This window comes from Hyperolius riggenbachi, chromosome 5 (genome assembly GCF_040937935.1).
Source record: "Hyperolius riggenbachi isolate aHypRig1 chromosome 5, aHypRig1.pri, whole genome shotgun sequence".
NCBI lineage: Eukaryota > Metazoa > Chordata > Amphibia > Anura > Hyperoliidae > Hyperolius > Hyperolius riggenbachi.
The window spans coordinates 134,108,134-134,127,801 of NC_090650.1; the positions used below are offsets into that span (position 1 = coordinate 134,108,134).

Here is a 19,668-nt window from a genome sequence, read left to right on the forward strand (position 1 = left end):
TTACATTGTAACGCTGCGTCACAAGACAACGTACTGCATGCAGTACTTTGGACGCGGCTGAGCCGCGTTAGACTGCTTGCACATGCTCAGTAATGTGGGGGAGGAGCGGAGAGCGGCCAGGCACATGGCTAATTAATATTCACTGCACGTTATGACGTGCAGTGTTTACTTCCTGGAGCAGCCGCTCTGTGCGGCGATTGGCCGGCGGGACCACGTGATGCCGCATGCGCACAAGAGTGCGCATCACGGCATCACTGACGCCAGAGTGAGCTGCACAACGCGGCTCACTCTGACGTCCAGATCCAGCACCACCAGGCGTTCCGTTAGGGGGACGTTATGCGACCTTAACGCCCCCTCTAACGCAACGTCCTGGTGTGAAATTAGCCTAAGGGTGGGGAGGCTGTTTTGCCACAACCTCATGAGCTGGCTGATAAGATAACATTATGATGCCCCATTGAATTCCCTCCTACTGAGTCCTGAAGGAAGGTATCAGCACCTTAAGAGTTTTGCAACACTGTGGAAATGTGGTATGTTTTAATATATATTTTTTTATCATATATATATATATATATATATATATATATATATATATATATATATATATATATATATATATATGTATGTATATATATATATGTATATGTATATATATATATGTATATATATATATATATATATATTTTTATTTTTTTTTTAATCCAACTCATGCATGTATATGGGTAAAAGAATGTGCTCACCAGGCATTTCACTGCATTGCAGCGGGTGACATTTTTTTAATAGATGACATGGCCGGCATGTGTACAGGAATGTCCTATATACCCTATTCTTGTCAATGGAGCTGCTTATGTGAAGAGTGTCTATGGTTCTCTCCACTGCCCAGCTGCATTTCTGCCCCGTTAGGATGTAACCACATTCTGCCAGGTCAATGTGGCCACAGTGACAACCTAAGCTGAACAATGCTGAATAAGGCCATTTTATTTTTTTCCCAGAATTCCACGTTGCGTGTCTTACTATTATGTACTATATTTATAGGAATGTAATTTCTGCTTCTATCATGCCTAACAGTGATTGACTAGTGTACATAGCAGCTTGTCTCTTATGATTCCCAATTGTTATGTCATCTGAGATTCTGTTTTGAAGGTGATTAAAAGGTAGATTTGCTCATCTTTTCATTTGATTGTATATTAAACTAGTACTTTAATGACTGCAGTCACCCTAGTGCTGATACAGAGCTATTGTGTTTCATGTACACCGACAAGATCAGACTGTAGCAGCTACAAGCTGCCAACATACAGTAAGTAACACAAATGTGTTAAAACAAATGCTCTCTATTTTTATATATTCCTTTAAGTTACATCATTATTGCTCAACATGTCTTAACCACTTGATGACCGCAGTGTTAAACTCTCCTAAAGACCAGGCTGTTATTTGCAGCACTGGGCTGTGCAGGCTTTTTAGCCTCCTGAACAGCCCAGCTTAGGAGCCCACCGATCGGACTCACCTCCTTTTTTTGTCCCTAAGGGCACATGCTGCTGGAGGGGTTTGATCGCTGCTGTCACATTTTCTCTCTCTCTCTCTCTCTCTCTCTCTCTCTCTCTCTCTCTCTCTCTCTCCCTCTTCCTCCTCCTCCTCCTCCTCCTTTGTTTTGTCTTGTTTTCCAGGGATTTGTAGTATGTCAAAAGCAAGCTCACATACATTGGCCAGGAATCAAACCCAGGTCAACTGCTTGGAAGGCAGCTATGCTCAACACTATACCACCAACACTACATGCTGAATTTTAAGTCTGGAAGATTCCAGGGCAAGGGTGGGAAGGATGAAAAGCTAGGTGGCCATGCAACCATTCTTGCTAACCTAAAGCTTACTTGTGTCTTACAACACATTGGCTTAAGACTTTACCAAATCCAATGCTCCAATATGGGGAAGCTTCTCTGTTTGCTGTTTTTTCTGTGTGTGGTGTCACAGTTCACTCATCTCTTCAACTACAAGAAAGGCCCAGAAGTAGTCTTAGCTTACACTTTCTCTTACAGGGCTATGGAAACCATTTTGCCCATGCTATAAAGCGAGGTGCAAAAATTAAATCATGCCTAGCAGAGGATGGTTTCGATCTATCAACCTCTGGGTTATGGGCCCAGCACACTTCCACTGCTCCACTCTGCTTACATTTGTATACAATCTTCAAGTTTAAGAAGGGTACATTAGTTGAAATAGTTACACTACAATATATGTTACAGCAAGGCCCTAATGACACTTTCTCTTAAGGGGCTATGGCCGCCGATTGGCCCATGTGGTAAAGCAAGGCAGCAGAGTGGCACATTGGAAGTGTGCTGAGCCCATAACCCAGAGGTTGATGGAGCGAAACCATCCTCTGCTAGGTGCACTTTGTTTTTTACACCTTGCTTTACCACATGGGCCAATCGGCGGCCATAGCCCCTTAAGAGAACGTGTCATTAGGGCCTTGCTGTAACAGAGATTGTAGTGTAACTATTTCAACTAATGTACCCTTCTTAAACGGATTTTAAAAATTGGTATCCGAGCACCCCTGATTGCCATAGTTACCCAGGAAGATTGGGTCTGGAAGCCCTTGGAACTAAACTGCTGTGTTTTGTAAAAGGGTGAACTTAACTGACTAGTGTCTCTTTCATTCTAATTAACTACGTGGGAACATAAATATCCCTCAGCCAAATACCGGGTATGCACTCTGCAGCTTTTGGAAGTTACAGCACAGATCGGAGAGATGCCTGGAATATTAAAATACAGCATGTGCTGAGAAAAGAGCAATACTGAGCATGCTGGCACACATGCTTCAGCCTCCTGGCATTCTCCCATGCAAGCCATTTAACAAAACTGCAGTCAGGAGATCTATTACAAAAAATATATAATTGAAACTCACCATGAAACAGGCGCATCTCTGACCTTTTAATATTACAGATCCATTAATACCTTGTACATAGTTTACCTTGCGGTTATTTTTCAATAACAACTGACTAGAAACAACTCTACATATTCACATATCTAAGTTTCTCCATTAAAAAACAACCTGTACTGGGAGAAATACAGAGGATGCCCTTGTTAACTCTCTTTGCGTAAATTGTTACTTGCCTGGATGCCATAATGATCTATTGGATTAGAATTTCCTGAGTCACTGAGCTAGAACAAACATGGATTCATAGGAGTCATTAGTTCATAGTGAAGTCTGACCACCAGATCTGCCACAAATCTAGCATGTATACAGCTACAGGGGTCCACTGATTCCTCCCAAAGCATTGCAATGAGATCCGGAGAGGCAGATTGTCTCAGCTAAACGTAGGCCAAGCCTATTGTTCTCCTACTTACTCCGCCAACTCCATTGTGCACTGCGCCATTATCCCTCCTTCCCCCTTCATAGCAACAGAATGAGTTCCTGCTTCCCAGCTAAAGGGAAAAGAAAAAGAAGAACAAAGTGCAGGAAGTACAGGCCGTTCTCTTTTGCTAGACTATATGGGTCCGAAAATTTCCTGGACAAAACTCCTACACTTTTTCCAGTTAAGATACTACACTAGATCATTTACAAGAGAGATAATGCTGTGACTACATCTGAGCAGATATGGTGGACGGGATGGACTAACTACACTTATACAATTTCATAGGGGGTGGGGGTTGATTATACCTGAACAATTATGGAAATGTGTTTACTACAATCAGGCAATTACAGGGGCCATTGCTATATTTGTACTGGTGGGCAAAGTGATTTGGCTATGCCACTGACTTCAGCTGTCTACACTGAGTTCAGAAGATCAACTGGACATTCATTTAACTGCAATTTCAGAGAAATGTAATACATCCATACTTTTCTCTCTTCTAAAAATTCCTTTTAAAGGACAACTGACCTGAGAGGAATATGGAGGCTGCAATATGTATTATCTTTTAAACAATGCAAATTGCCTGTCTGTCTTACTGATTCTCTGCCTCTAATGCTTGCAGCCATATAACCCTGAACAAGCATGCAGATCAGATGTTTGACTTAAGTTTGACTGCATTTGCCGTGTGCGTGTTTCATGCATGCGTGTTTCATGAAGATCAGCAGGATGCCAGGCAACTGGTTTTGTTCAAAAGGAAATAAATATGGCAGCCTTCATCGTAATAAATAATATATAATATTTTAGGTTAGTTGTCCTTTAAATGCAATTGGGAATTGAAGTCCCGCACTGGCCACAGTTTTATCTGCTTTTCACAGAACATTATTTTAAATTATTTATTCTTAAAAAGTTTTAGTTTTGCTGAATAAAAAGGAAATGATCAGCTCATAGATGCTCCTGGACTGATAGCTGCTTGCTCACATCTTTCTCACATACAAGCAGTCTGAAGCACACCCCCTTTAGTCACATGAGCATAAAGGGAGTACATGATTCCACTGTCAGCTAATGCCAATATGCCACACCTCCCTGCTGACTAACAGCCAATCATGGCTTCAGGCAGATCGGGGGGAATAAGGATTACACTGGAGAATTTATACAGCTAGTATTTTCCCTGTTTTTGTTTTATTTAGCAAAAATTGCTACTTTCTTTTGTTACAATACCCCTTTTCAACATATTTCATACAAAACAATATAACAGTAAACATATATAAAACAGTGCCTAAACAACCATTTATACATGTTAATAGTTTTAGAGGCTCTGACCTATTGTATTAAATCGCATTTTTACACTTGGCGTTGGCATATATAGCAAGAAAAGCTGCATTTTTACATTTCAGGAACATAAACAAACTAAGAACGCTTCCCAAACAGGGTCTCCGAACTTGTATGATAGTGGCAGTTTTCATTAACATCAAAGTTAAAGAGTAACAAGAATTGAATGTCAACAGATGTTGTACACAGCAAGCTCCTCCGTACCAGGCTTAAAACGAAGCAAAGAAAGCCACCTTTACCAAACTCTACATATTTTTGTCATTTAAAATGAAAAAGAGAAGCATTTTGATTACCTAAAACCCAGCTAGTGATATCAGCACAGCAAGTGTGACATTTCAAAGACACAGAAAATGCTGCACATGCTAAAAATAAAATGTCTGCCAGTAGACAAATAGGTAACCGGCCTTCTATTCTAAGCAACTCCATTTATGGTAAATGACTAAAGTAAATACAGTCAAAAGCTTTTCATCAACAATTGATTTGACATTTATCAGGCTGCTTACTGTAGACAGAGCACAATATCCTTTGTTTTTGCCTTTGGAAGACATTTATTATGGCGAATTGTGTACTTTCCAAGTCTATCAGCCGAGGAGCACCTCGATTGCTTGTCATTGGTTCCAAATTTCACTGAGCTGATTGACTGGCTACAGGACATTTTATTTCACATCTTCCATTTTTTATAGATTTAATGGGGTTTTTGTAGATACTAGACTGTTTTTCTCACCTGCACTCTTTTGTCAGAATGTTTACTCCAAGGATCATTTATCAATGCTGGATTGGCTGATGCTCCTTTCCTGAGAAAGCTACTAACGCAAATAGAGATATTTATTAAACCTGAAACACACTGAAATAATGTGTCCTGCAAGCTATCTGATCCCATTATTTATCTAACACTAGCAGAGAATGAAAGAAAACAGATTTCATTTTTTTTTTCTATGGAAGGGGGCTAACTGCATTTTTGTTTAGTTGAAGATTGATTTTGTTTGGAGATTTATTTATTTTTTCCATTTGATGCCTTCATGGCACAGTCATCTTTGCATTTTGGTGATTACTTTAGTATTACATGGATGACATCGAATAACATAAGAATCTGAGACCTCTTCTCTTCCTCAAGGCATCCATATACAAAGTTAATAATAATAATAATCTGAACATTTATATAGCGCTTTTCTCCTGTCGGACTCAAAGCGCAGCCTGCGCGCGATCTCCTGCAAAACAGAGCCCCAGGACTTTACGCTAATCTGCGTTAGGCGGTCCTGGGGCTGCGGCCGCGGCCACGCCCATCGGCGTGACGCGGTCGGCAAGAGGTTAAAGTACCTTTAGAATAGTCCCTTTATCAACCCATTTTTCTGAACAATGTGGATTAGGATGGGAGCTCGAATGTTAAGTTAAAAAAGCAGAAGTAACTTGAAGTAACATGGCTTCGGTTCCATTGTTTATGCACATTATGGTATGGATCTGGGCTTTGAATTGACCATGCCAAGTTTGCACAGCGTGGCATGGCATTTTATTATGGTTAAGATCTGGACTTTGAATCGGTCATCATTCCAACAACTTTTTCAAATCCACTTTTATTGTATATTTATAATGTGCTTAGGATCATTGTCTTGTTGCCTGACATGCAAATAGCATCACATTTAACGTATATAAGGGAGTTCATGGTCAACTCAATGGCTTCAAGGTGCCGAAGTAAAACAAGCCCAAGTAATTACCCATCCACCACCACGCTTGACATTTCTTATAAAACAAACTAGCACCCAAACTTTAAGGTCCACAAAAAGACTACATCCCCAACAATGAGAAAGGGTGCAGATTAGAATTGCAATTTGAGACTACAAAAATGCAACATGTTTACAAACATTTTTAACCAAAGTGGATGTACCAGTCTGATAATTCTACCAACTTTATTTGAATGCTCATTTAATATAATTTAGTAAAACACCAATACAAACCTTCTGCTAAACGTATTTGAACTATAAAGTATTCTTCTATTCAAAGGGTTTGGCCTGAAGTTCAGCTATTAAATAAAAGTCAACAATGTTCATCATGCTCACAAGGAGAAGTGAATGGAAAATGTAATTTAGTTTGGTAGAATGTTTACTGATGCTTGAGTATAAATGATGAATCATTTTTCTTACAATTGCAATGAGCATAAAAAATCTGAAGATCCATTTCTTTAATCGGCAGAAAATAGTAGGAAATAACAGGCATAAAAAGTGTGACTTCACAAAATGAAACATTGCAGTAAATGATGAAAGAAGATTTGTTAACTGTTCAGCCTGATTCACTATTTATTTCCACTATACTGTATAAGGCAATGGTCCGCTCAGTATTGAAGAACAAGGACACTTAAGTACAGTTTATAACAGAAGACATATAGGCAATCAAAATGACCAGAAGCAGTGTTGAGCATGACAGCCACAGTAGGATAAAACATTACATTTTTTCTGCCATTTATCAGCAAAGATCATTTTGCTTTAGGCCAAAATCTGACAATTACAATGGGATGGAATTGGATCTTGCCCCTTTATGGACTCCAATATTCACCTTCCTGTCTTAAGATTTGCTAGGCCACTTCAGTACCACTTCCCAGTATCAAAAATGACTATATTTCTTATTGTCCTTGTAATTTACAAATAGCTGAAAAGCTTGGAAGAGCATCTATCTCCTTTGCCACCTTAGAAAACATGTTTTCCACTGTTTTTATTACCATCACTATTATTAATATTGTCATTTGGCATTTCTGCCCATATTACAGATGTGTACGAACAAGCCCTGTTGAGAATACCCCCAATTTAAGAATAATGAGAGTTATCACAAAAGAGGTCACATGCCAGTAATATCCCAGTGAAGGACCCAGCTCTTCCTCGCTACATCCAAAATAAAAAAATAGACTTCTTATGCCTACCTAAAGCTTGCATATTCTTTTGTAATGTTTCAGGAGCACTAAAGCCTGAGGACCTTCTGATCTGCAACTCTCGACTTTCCCTGTGAAAGGATGCTTCTACCCCATTTTCTTTCCCTATTGGTCAGTGAAGCTGCCTGTACTCATTGGACAATATATCATGAAAGGAAAGGAGGAGGCTGTGTTCAACTTTCAAAATGAACGTTTTTTGCACTATCGGGTAAAATACTTTTAGCAAGTAAATTGTATCAAGATTAACATTGCTTATGTGTTTTCATTGGGTATTTTGTATGAATGCATGTGCGTTGATGCAGTAAAAATCTCAAAATCAAGCTTTTGTTCAGTTGTGTACATGTTAGGATGATCAATGGGTAAAGATAAAACACATAACTAAGGCTCGGTTCACATTATCTTTTACCAACGAAACCGGGCGTACAGCTCCACGGTCTGTTCCGCTGAACGGACAAAAAATGCAGCAGGACCGTTTCACTTAGCGGAGCCAAAACGGAAGGTTTTGCAACACAATAGGAACCTATGGAAAACAGACATTTTACAGCACACTGGCTGTAAAAACGGACCATTTTCCAGGATCCAGACGGCCGGATCTGTACGGCTGGCTCCGCAAAAAGATGTAAAAAAGCAGATGTAAAAAGACTTACAAAATGTCTGCTATTGTTGACGGCACGTTGTATCAACTTTTATTATGTCTGAAATCAGGGCAGCTATGAAAACTACTATTTAGTCAATTTATGTATTCAGTAAAACAGGCTACTTCCAGGATTCATTAACTGTTATGGCCCCTTTTCTGTTTCATAGCAGAGACCCTATTTACCCCAAATAGCTATACATTTTTACCCATATCTTTACTACCAAAGAGTCTCAATAGTGTTCAGTTTAGGACTGCCAACATTTGTTAAATGTACGTACCAGGCTTAACATTAATGTTGTTTTCAGCAGAACTGTAAGAATGTTTTTAGTTTGATCAGATGACAAATTTGTTAGGCTGTCTTTGCTGTGATCACTTCTTAGCACTGGTGCATAGCTTTGCAACAGTGTAATTGAAGTTTATTCATGAAGGCTGTCAACAATAAATTGTCTCAATGTGAATTGAAGATGTTCCAATCATTAATCTAGTAAAAAAGTGTGATGGCACCAGCGCATTTCGGGCTACTCAAGCCTTTCCTTGAGCTCAATAGGAAGTGAAAAGGAGCTGTAAGTAATCACAGATTAAGCAGGCCATCTGAAAAAAAGGCTGAATCAATCTCGGAGCGATCCTGGATGCTACACAGGAACCGGGCAGTGCCTTCCGACTGGTGCCGTCTCTCTGTCACTGCATATTGAGCCGTGTGATTTATTTTGGACTTCACCTACACTGTTGCAAAACAGACTTGCTTGCTTTCCTTCAAGTCCCCTCCAGTATGCACCAGTGATGCAATAGAAGCCTGGTGATCTCCTCTTGGGAAGTTCTTTTTCTACTGCACTATTGATTATACATCACTTCTTAGCATGCACAGGAAACAGTAATGACACATGATCCACAAATCAAAGCCTTAAGGTACTTACATGCTATAAAACCTTGGCCAGGCCGCTTCAGCCAAGAATCGAGTGTGTGTATAGATGTTCCCCAAGCTCATTTAAAGATCCAGAATGCCAGATCTTTTAATCATGGTGATCTTCGAGACCATTATTCACCTCCCTACCCTTCCATCGCCCACTACTCCATTAATCCTCATCTCGGACTTGACAGAGCAATGCTATGACAGAGCAAGTTGACTATAAAATGCTCAGGTCCCGAACTGTCGCCGGAAATGGTCAAGCTTCAATCCTTTCAGGTGACAAGCATTGCGCGTGCGTACGCACCCTTAGAAAACAATGAAAAATCCAGTTGGTTGGGGTGACCTCCATATTGGACCACTATTGAACAACGATCACTGCACTGGGACACACAAGCTGAACTTCAACAGCCAAACTGCAAAGTATGATCAGTACCAGGGTAATTTGCTACCTAAGCTCTTTTATTACACAGTTCATCCATAACCATAATTCCAAATTACTGTGGATACACCCAACTGGTAATAATAACGCTATTTAATAATAGCAATGTAAAAAGGCCAGCAAGAAAAGCAGCAGCAAAATGTGGAAAATTGCAGGTAGAAAGTCTTACAGACACTGACAGTATTGCTGTTTCAGGCAAAGAGTTGCCCCTTCTCAAGCCAAACATGCATATTTATAAAGTTTAAAAGCTAAAGCTCAGTCTGCAAAGAATGCTAGGCGTTTGAAATTACAGCAGCTTTTTTCCTTCTGCTCAATCTCAGAACTGGTTTAAATTCAAAAGAACATTTTAAGTTTTACGTCCATCTAGAAGGCAGTAAAAATGACTAACAGCCATGAGATAATCGTGGAAGCTGTTACAATTTCAAATACCTTTCATTCTTTGTGAGCTAAGCCCTTCATCTGCAGATAAGCAGGCCATCCATAATACAAGAATGATTTTTTCATGAGTGGATTTCAGTTTCTCAATGATCAAGAAGCTCAGAGTAAGTATGGAGAATGTGGATGGGCCTGGCACGGATGTCAGCTGTTGTCATGGAAGAAAGCAGCTGCTTCACAGGCAGGTATTAGCTTTAAATCAGAGCTGTATTATATAATCTTACAATGTAATTAGCTTGGCCTTGCTTGGAAATGATCCAGTATTTCATATTTCTGGTTTCATTCAAGGATTGTCAAATAAGACTCCCTCACATGGAAGGATCTACAGCAATCAAGCTGATTTTACTATTTGTCAGTCTAGAGAACTGAAAACAAGGAAAGATGATTTGTTTCTAAGGGTAATGGCATTTTGAACACTACTTTTAACTCCTTTGAATGCTTAGAATATGTTCAATATCATTACTTAAAAATAGAGACACATTCCTCTTACTATTACCTTAAAAATGTTGAAGAGGCCCCATAGTGACATATAATTTATTATGTAATATTATAAAAAAAATAAGCAATTGTATTCATCACATTACTTTCAGTACAGTTATTCTTTAAAGAACACATAAAGGCAGTCCACACTAATAAAATTGCATTGAGTATTGCGTGCTCAGTTATATATCTATAATAAAAAAATTTCCACCATAGGCGGCAAGCAAAGGCCGCGATTAGCGTCAAGAAAGTAAAATTATGGTGCCCAATAAATAGCAGACGCCTAGCATCTGCTATTTATTGTGCACCATATTTTAACCTCCTTGCCACTTATTGCAGCTTTTATTAATTCGCCTATGGTGGCAAGGAGTAATTAAAATTAGGCAAGTGGTTTAGGGTTAGGCAGGGTATAGTTAAGGTTAGGTATGGGGGAGGAGTAGTTAGGGCTAGGCAGTGGGGTTGGAGTGGTTAGGGTTAGGCAGCAGGGTTGGAGTTGTTAGGGTTAGGCAGCGGGGTGGAGTGGTTAAGTGTTAGGCACCAGGGAGGTTTAGGGTTAGGCATAGGTAGAGTGAAGGTTCAGTGTGAGAGTAGGCAGGGGTGAGTTATACAATACCTGGTCCCGAGGATCCCGTCTCCTCCACTTCCTGGTTAGTTTGCAGCTGCCCTGCAGCCAGCTAATCACCGGGTGGTTCCAGTCTCCACATGGTAATTGGCTGGCTGCAGGATTCCTGCAAACTAACCAGGAAGTGGAGGGGATGTGATGGCCAGGAGTAGGTAATGTATGCTAGATGCCGGTAATGACATCTTGTTTCTAACGTTATATAACGTTTTAGGAATGTTCAAAAAAGTTACACAACGTTAGTAAAAAGACATCATTACTGTCAACATTCTGTGCCATTTTTTGTGGCGCGATTTTTAAATATATCCTGATGTGGTGCTCTAAGCTGACTGAGACAAGATTTGGATTGTCAGTTGCTGACACAGTGACTAGGTATACGTAACATGACCCAGCATGTGAAAGAGCAGGGAGTGCTCCTTGATCAATAACATATTTGCTGTCACAGCACAGCCATTAAATTCTGTGATCTTTCCTGTCACCAACGGTAATCCCATGAAGCTGCCAAGAAATGCAGGTGACACAGATTGGCCTCTTTTCGCAACAGCATGCCTCAATAGGTCTGTGCCCAGCTTTCGTATGTGTCCTTATTTCCTGGAACCCCTGCACCTCTTACCATGGTAACTGTCTTACATTTATAGGGTACATATATTATATTTGCAGACATACTTGTTACTACTGAGTGTCCCATTTAGCAACTTGCTGGCAAAGGAAGCAGTAGAGGTTTCTTAGTTTCAGCAGCATCAGGCAGCTGTGGAAACTGAAGTCCCTTCTGAAGGACCCCTGTCACACACATCAGTCTGCATGCAGCACTTTAAACATAGTCCAGCCTTGTTATGATCTCCTGAAGCCATGAGCAATGGTTGCTAAAATACACAGTGTGCTCGGTTTCTTAGGCATTGCTGTGGAAGATGTAACGCAAAATCCACAAGGCCCCTATTTCCTCCGGACCCCATAGTACCTGCATAGTTTGCTGTGATGATCATTCAGCGTTTGCCATTACCAGAGCAGGATCATCCACGAGGCAACTTAGGCAGTTGCCTAGGGCCTGGAGAAAGACAAGGGGCCTGGGTGATGTCAACCAACACCAAATCTTACCAAAAGAAGCCAGGTAACTATGAATAGTGGACAAAAACTGTTATCTTGCCTAGGGCCCCTTTATCCATCTCTGGGCATTACCATAATGTGACATTACTGATTACCAGTGAATTGCAATACAAATCAAACCTTATTTAAAAAACAAACAAATGTTTAATGTGTTTACATCTAATTATATATTTTACTGCCTCCTTCAGACTTCCTTCATAATACACCACTTCAAATCTTCATATAGTTGATCTTATCGAGAATTATTCTGCAAACATCAAAACCTTTGTTTGACAAGAGGAGTAAATAAAGGAATCTTTCATTTCCTTCCCTTGAAAGGAAGAGATGGGTATCTTTCCTTTGATGTTAACATGAAGCGTATATTTTGTCCACATGGTTTATATTAAGACACTCTGTGCCCTCCTAGCAGACAAACAGCAGCAGCTGAATGCATGCCCCCAGATTTAGATAAATGTGTATAATATAATGTTCACAAATAAAAAATTGATAATACTATATATTGTTTTTTAATATGTGATCTATTTATGTGTTTCTATGAGCAAAGTTCTGAAACACATTCTAAATAAACCACTGAAAAGGGAAACAGCTGAAATGAGAGCACTATCCATTCCATACACTGAATATTGATTTTACCTTGGATTTGGATGTATAGAAGGTTTCCAGCTTGGCTACATTAGCATAATCCATTGATTTCATTTCATCTGTTGATAAAGGATCCTCATAGCTGTCTTCCACAAACTGGTGTATTCTACAATACAAAAAAAAAAGATGCAAGTCAAGCAGATGTATTCAGTGCATGTGCACAGCCCCAATGGGCATTGCTGGACTGTCCAGATCATTATCCTAATATTAAAGTCTGTTCTTGTCTAGAGGATACAGTCCTAGGCTTTAAAACAAATCAAATGCAGTAACGTATTTCCTCCAGTTTCCTCCAATTTAAATGAAGAAACAAAAAACTAATGGTTTCATCAAAGTCTTCCATTCCAGTGTTCTTTCAAGTGGGGAGAAAGAAAAAGTATGACCAACACAGCACAATGCTAGTATATTATCGTATATGTTACTTCTATTGAAGTGTATGGGCAGCTCCAAGTTTGTTCTACCTGACCCCCCCCCCCCCCCAAAAAAAAAAAGAATAGACGGTGCTTAACGACTTCAGGCTCTGGGGTTTTTACCCCTTACGGTTCCTGATAATTTTGACATCAGCTGTGTCACTACTGATACTGCAATAACTTTTTATTACCTATGCCACTGGTCTGCAAACTCATTTGTCTAAAGAGCCAAAGATCAGCAATACAACAATTAAGAGTCTTTTGAGATCCAAATTTCTTTACAAGAACCATGTTTTTAGGAGTCTGCTTAAACTATCCACTGACATTATATAAAACCAGATGATACAGTAATAGTCTTATATCATGACCGAAAACTATGTTTCCCATTAAAATAGAAATATGACAATACTCACATTTAATGTGAAGAATTACCTTGCATTTATTTGGAATTTTGATAATGATTAGCCCCCAAAGTTCTTGACACAGCCTTGGAATAACAATGGTGGGTGACACCGGGCCAATTTAGAGGGTGACACTGGGCTGACTCACAGGGTGACACTGGGCCGACTCAAGGGTGACACCGGGCCGACTCAAGGGTGACACTGGGCTGACTCACAGGGTGACACTGGGCTGACTCACAGGGTGACACTGGGCTGACTCACAGGGTGACACTGGGCCGACTCACAGGGTGACACTGGGCTGACTCACAGGGTGACACTGGGCTGACTCACAGGGTGACACTGGGCTGACTCACAGGGTGACACTGGGCCAACTCACAGGGTGACACTGGGCTGTCTCACAGGGTGAAACTGGGATGACTCACAGGGTGACACTGGGCTGATTCACAGGGTGACACTAGGCTGACTCACAGGGTGACACTGGGCTGACTCACAGGGTGACACTGGGCCAACTCACAGGGTGACACTGGGCTGACTCACAGGGTGACACTTGGCTGACGTCATTTTAGACCTTTCAACAATTTACTAACTAGCACAGTGCTGAAAAGTCTAAAGCTGGCCAATCGACATAATTCAGCCTACGTGGGGCTACAAGAACCAGGTTCCTATCTGTTCCTATTATATAAGTTGAAGGTACACCAAAATAAACCATGTAGATCTCTGCTGGTTCTTGTAGTCCCATGCAAGCTGAATAATTTTGACTGACCAACTTTAGACCTTTCAGCAGTGTACTAGTTATGGAACATGAGGCCCCCTAGTAGTGCTCGGCCCACCCATTCACATCCAATACATTAAGAGCTATAATTACAAGCAGCAGCCTGGGTAGTGTACTGTTACATCTTACTGCTGCTGATTTAGCTGGCAGAATCCGGATCTAGTCTGGTGAAGGCTCTGAACAAGGCTGTGCAATGTAAAGTACGCTCAGTGCAGTACAGCCTGGGTTGCACTCGCAGACGCATGGTGCCACTGTAGAGAGGCCCATAGAGCAGGAGATAGAGGGTTTTGCAGGGTTTGGCAGACTGGGCTGCACCAACTGGCAACTACACCAAGGGGGTGCAGAGCATAATGGCAGGTTAGCCCCAGCCGCTATCAGAGCTCAAATGGCTGAAGAGCCACACATGGCTCTAGAGCCACAGATTCAGACCCCTGACCTATGCCATCAAGCTGATACATACATTGTTTTTTTTTCAGGACAAACTAGTTTTTCACTGGGTAATATTTTTTTCCAAGTATTTTTTAATTTCACAGGCACTATATAAAGGGAAAATTAGATGTAAATGCAAAAATGAGACTTTTTTTCTGTTTCCCCCTTTCTAATTTTACATGACAAGTGCCACAGTTATAAAACAACTCAAACTACATTATTTGGCTCAACCCGGTTAAAACGATACCATACAAGCCATATTTCATCACTAGTTGGGCATGTAGCGTACCATTATCGCCAGCCTGTGCGTCTGTGGCCATTGCATGCGATTGCTAGGGCACACACTCAGTGCTGTATAGATGCATTGCTAGGCATCAACATTTCGATGCATCTATACAGCGTTAGGTCCCTGAGCTGTCACTCTAATGATCACATCCAATCGCTATGGACGGAAGCCATTATAGATGTCCATGAATCTTAAAACCATATAGTATAGGTGACACAAGGGGTCTGGTAGGGATTAAAACTTTCAAAAAACCAAAAAACTTTATTTTTTAATGGGTTCACTGTCACTCTCCTAACTTTATGTGAATGATTGCTGGTAGCAGCAATCATTCACTATTGGAAGAGTGCATGAGCGTGCACAAGCACATGCATGAGCTCGAGCACAAGGGATGGGGGTGCTCATGTGAACATTCTTGGGGGGTGCGTGCAAGGGCACAATCTCGGCCACGGCAGCTTTCAGTGCTGGACATGAGTCTCAAGTCCAGGAACCTTTAGCATAGCTAGTTTGGACGTGGGACTCTAATCCAGGAATCATAAGTGCTTAAAGCAGAATATAACCCTGCATTTCAACTTTGCTCTAAAACATTATTTACAGTATATTATATGCAACCAGCATTTTTTGTTTTTACTAGACCAGCATTGGAAGGGTTACACAGGGCTTTAAAGTTCCTGGAGATTTCTGCAGCATCCGAAGCTGAAATAGGTACATTTTGTTTACATAAATGTATCTAAGTGTTGAATGTGACTCACTCTCTCTCACTGAGAAGGAGGTTGGAGGACAGCCAAAGAGTGTCTAACATTTATCAATAGATACATTCAACTAAATAGAATGTATCTATCTGAACTTCTGCATATCTCTCCATGGAACTTTAAACCTCTGTGTTTAACCCTTCCAATGCTGGTCTAGTAAAAAAAAATGCTTTTTGCATATAATATGCTGTAAATAATATTTTAGAGCAAAGTTGAAATGCAGGGTTATATTCCACTTTAAGATAAAACCGCAAAAGTTGTTAATGACAACAAGCTCTACTACTCTTTCTTGCAAGCTTTCTAAGCTTTAAGTTTCTTCTTCTGACATGATACAGACTCTTCAAAGAACTGGGGGAGCTGCTCTGGTATACTTGGTGATCCCCTCTCATAGAGATTTCAGCAGATAGTTGGGGTTCTGCAAGGGATAAGGAGCAGAGCAGGTCAGTTCAGAGGCAGGAGGCTTGATGCTGAATAGCATGGAGAAAGGAATGCTTTCTCAATGCTTCCAGCTCTGCACATGTGGAATGCTGGAAAATCGGATCAGTATACCAAGAAGGCTCTCTGTTACTGCAGATCTTGTCTGCCAAAGGGGGTCTTGTCTCTTACAGGGTCTTGCATGGGGATGCTGTTTATTCCTGAGGTGCTGTTTGTCACTGTGGGCTATCACTAGGGGGACGTCTGTACTGTAGGTCTGCTTAGTGGGGCTGTCTCTTACTGGATGCGTATTTGCTGCCGTATAAGACGCACTTTTTCTCCCCAAAAAAATGGGGAGAAAAAGTCCCCACGTCTTATACGGCAAAGGCAGGGAATCCCCAACTTGCGAACGCCCGCCAATACTAACCGCCGCCATTGGGGATTCCCTGCCTGTGTCCCCGCTGGGCCTGGCCTGCCCCCCGAGTGTCACAGCTCTCCCCATGTAATAATTTCTTGCCCACCTGCCATGCGTGCATCTCCCCGGGTCACACCCCCCCCCCCACGTGTCTCTCCCCGTTGTACATATGTCCCCCAGTGTCAGCAGCAGCAGCGGCGGAGGCTTACCAGATCCATGCCGCCGCGATGACTGCAGACATCCGGCTACTTCATGTGTTTCCTCTACTGCGCAGCTTGTACTGATTGCGTCATCAGTAGCCGCACAGTAAAGGAAACACATGGAGTAGCCGGGTATCTGCAGTCATCGCGGCGGCATGGATCTGGTAAGCCTCCGCCGCTGCTGCTGCTGACACTGGGGGACATACAGTATGTACAACGGGGATAGCGAGACACGCGCGGGGGGGGTGACCCGGGGAGACGCACGCATGGCGGGCAGCATGATTTCAATGGGGAGAGCTGTGGCACATGAAGGGGAGCATAAAATAACACAAGAGGACACGGACACTGAAGAGACAGGACACATGGGGAGAAGAGAGGCACAGGATCCATGGGGAGAAGGACACATGGGGGAGAAGGACACATGGGGGAGAAGGACACATGGGGGAGATAGGGCACATGGGGGAGATAGGGCACATGGGGGAGATAGGGCACATGGGGGAGAAGGACACATGGGGGAGATGGGAGATAGGACACATAGGGCAGACAGGACATATGAGGAGAAGGAGTGGTCAGGACACATGGGGAAGAAGGGGCACACAGGACCCATAGGGAGATGGACACAGAAGGACACCTGGGGAGACAGGACACATGGGGAGAAGGGGCACACAGGACACATTGGCAGACACCATTTGGGGGATAACATGTACAAAACGCCTCTGGAATATGGACGCACCAGGATATATATACTGTATATATATATATATGTATATATATATATATATATATATATATAATTTTTTTTCCTGGTTTTTGCCCTCTAAACCTGGGTGCGTCTTATATTTCGGAGCGTCTTAGACGGCGCAAAATACGGTATTTGATGTCATGGTCTGTCATGGGTGGCTACACCTGAATGGAGAGGGGGGAGGGGCAGCCATATGTTAACAAGGGGGGAGGGGGCAGCCATATGTTAACAAGGTCTGTCATGGGCACTACCTGTTACTGGGGTCGTCTATCATAGGATTTGCTTTTTACATGGACATGCATGCTACTAATTATGTTACTTGGGAAAAGAGCCTGCCTAATTTTGTTATTCTGCTACCTAATTTTTTATTTGGGGAACATGTAGTTGCCTGTTTATTTAAACTGGGGAACGGGTAATTTGTGTGTGTGGGGGGGGGGGGGGCGGGGGGGGGGGAGGAGGCAAGATGCTCAATTTGGGAAAACATGTAAACTGACCTTTTGCCATACTCCACTCTTACAGACAGCCACAACTTAGACACAGCCACTTCAACTACAGAATACTCTTAAAAAAATTTCAAGGTTGCGTCCAACTATACTAACCTCCTTTCAACTAATTACAGTTGGAGGGCCTGTACCCTTGTCAGGTTTATTTTGGCTCATTGACAGCTACTATGGTAGGGAGGTGCACATTTAATATAATTCAGGGGTGAAACCTCAAACTTTTTTTTACTTTATGTAAACACAAATAAACAAATCCAAGCTGTGCACGTTTTACACAGTAAAGAAATATATCTTCTGTTGGCGTAAGGCAGGTCTTATGTTATCCTTTAAGCCAGGAATGCGGGACAGATAAAAAGCCTCATGACTCGTGTGTTAATACCCAGTTAGGTAACTTATGTGCAATGTCATGCTTTAGCATTCATTTATGAGCGTAATTAGACACCAAGCTTTTCTCATGAGTTTTTAATGTTAGTGAATCATGATAAAATATGAAGTCACCAAATTCCTAAAAAAAAAAAAAAAAAGCACAGCATAATGGACAAAGATTACACAAAAATGCTCTTTATGTATAGTGCTATAATAGATAAATCTAGTATATTAAAGCAAACCTGAAGTGAAAATACTTACAAGATAATGAATTGTATGTGTAGTACAGCTAAGAAACAGAACATTGGTAACAAAGAAAATCTCATATTGTCTCATATTGTTTTCCAGTACAGGAAAAGTTAAGAAACGTTAGTTGTTATCTATACAAAATAGCTGCTCTGAGTTCTTCAACCCAGCTTGGGTTGAATACAGTCCTGTTTTCTGAAGCACTTATCTCAACCTTTTTGTTGTTTAAAGTGAACCTCCGGACTAAAAATCTACTCAGCAGAACTGAAAAGGCTTGGTGTTTCTTTAACAGTTTCACAGCATCAGAACTTTGTTTTTCTTACCAAAGCATCGTTTTTAGCTGCATTTTTAGCTAAGCTCCACCCATCAAAGAAAAAAAGCCCAGGCTTTTTTTTCCCTGATGCTGTGCCGAGCATGATGGGATTTCCTATGTTGTTATTCACGTTGCCTAGCAACTGGGAGAGGTGCTCAGGACATAGGACAGTTGGAACTGTGTCTCATGCTCCCTGTCACCTCCTTTCAACTAAAAAGATGGCTGCCATCATGAAATCAAACATTTGCCTGTTCTTTTAAAACAGTGTGGGTAAGAGTTTATATTACCTATCTATTTTAATTAACATAACTAATGTAACTTAATGACAGTATGTTTGTTTAGGCTGGAGTTCCTCTTTAAGGTTTTGCTGAAGGAAAGTGCAAAGGGTCATTAGCTCTGCTCTGTTTTACAGTTACAATACAGAGTGTGCTTTGTAAACTGCAAATATGACAGAATGATGCAATGTTATGAAAAAGCTGGTATAATAAAGTAAAAATATAAGGAACTTTTCTTCGCTAATAGTTACATAGTTATTTTGGTTGAAAAAAGACATACGTCCATCGAGTTCAACCAGTATAAAG

General features: G+C 41.2%; 1 protein-coding gene across 2 annotated transcripts in view; it reads right to left on the minus strand.

Annotated features, from left to right (window-relative positions):
* Window positions 1-19,668, minus strand: part of TMEM108 (transmembrane protein 108) — a 282,268-nt gene that overhangs the window by 207,695 nt on the left and 54,905 nt on the right. For both annotated transcript variants that reach the window (XM_068234491.1, XM_068234490.1), the window contains exon 2: window positions 12,839-12,953. The gene's annotated coding sequence lies outside the window, so the exon portion shown is untranslated. The remainder of the gene's footprint in view (window positions 1-12,838; window positions 12,954-19,668) is intronic.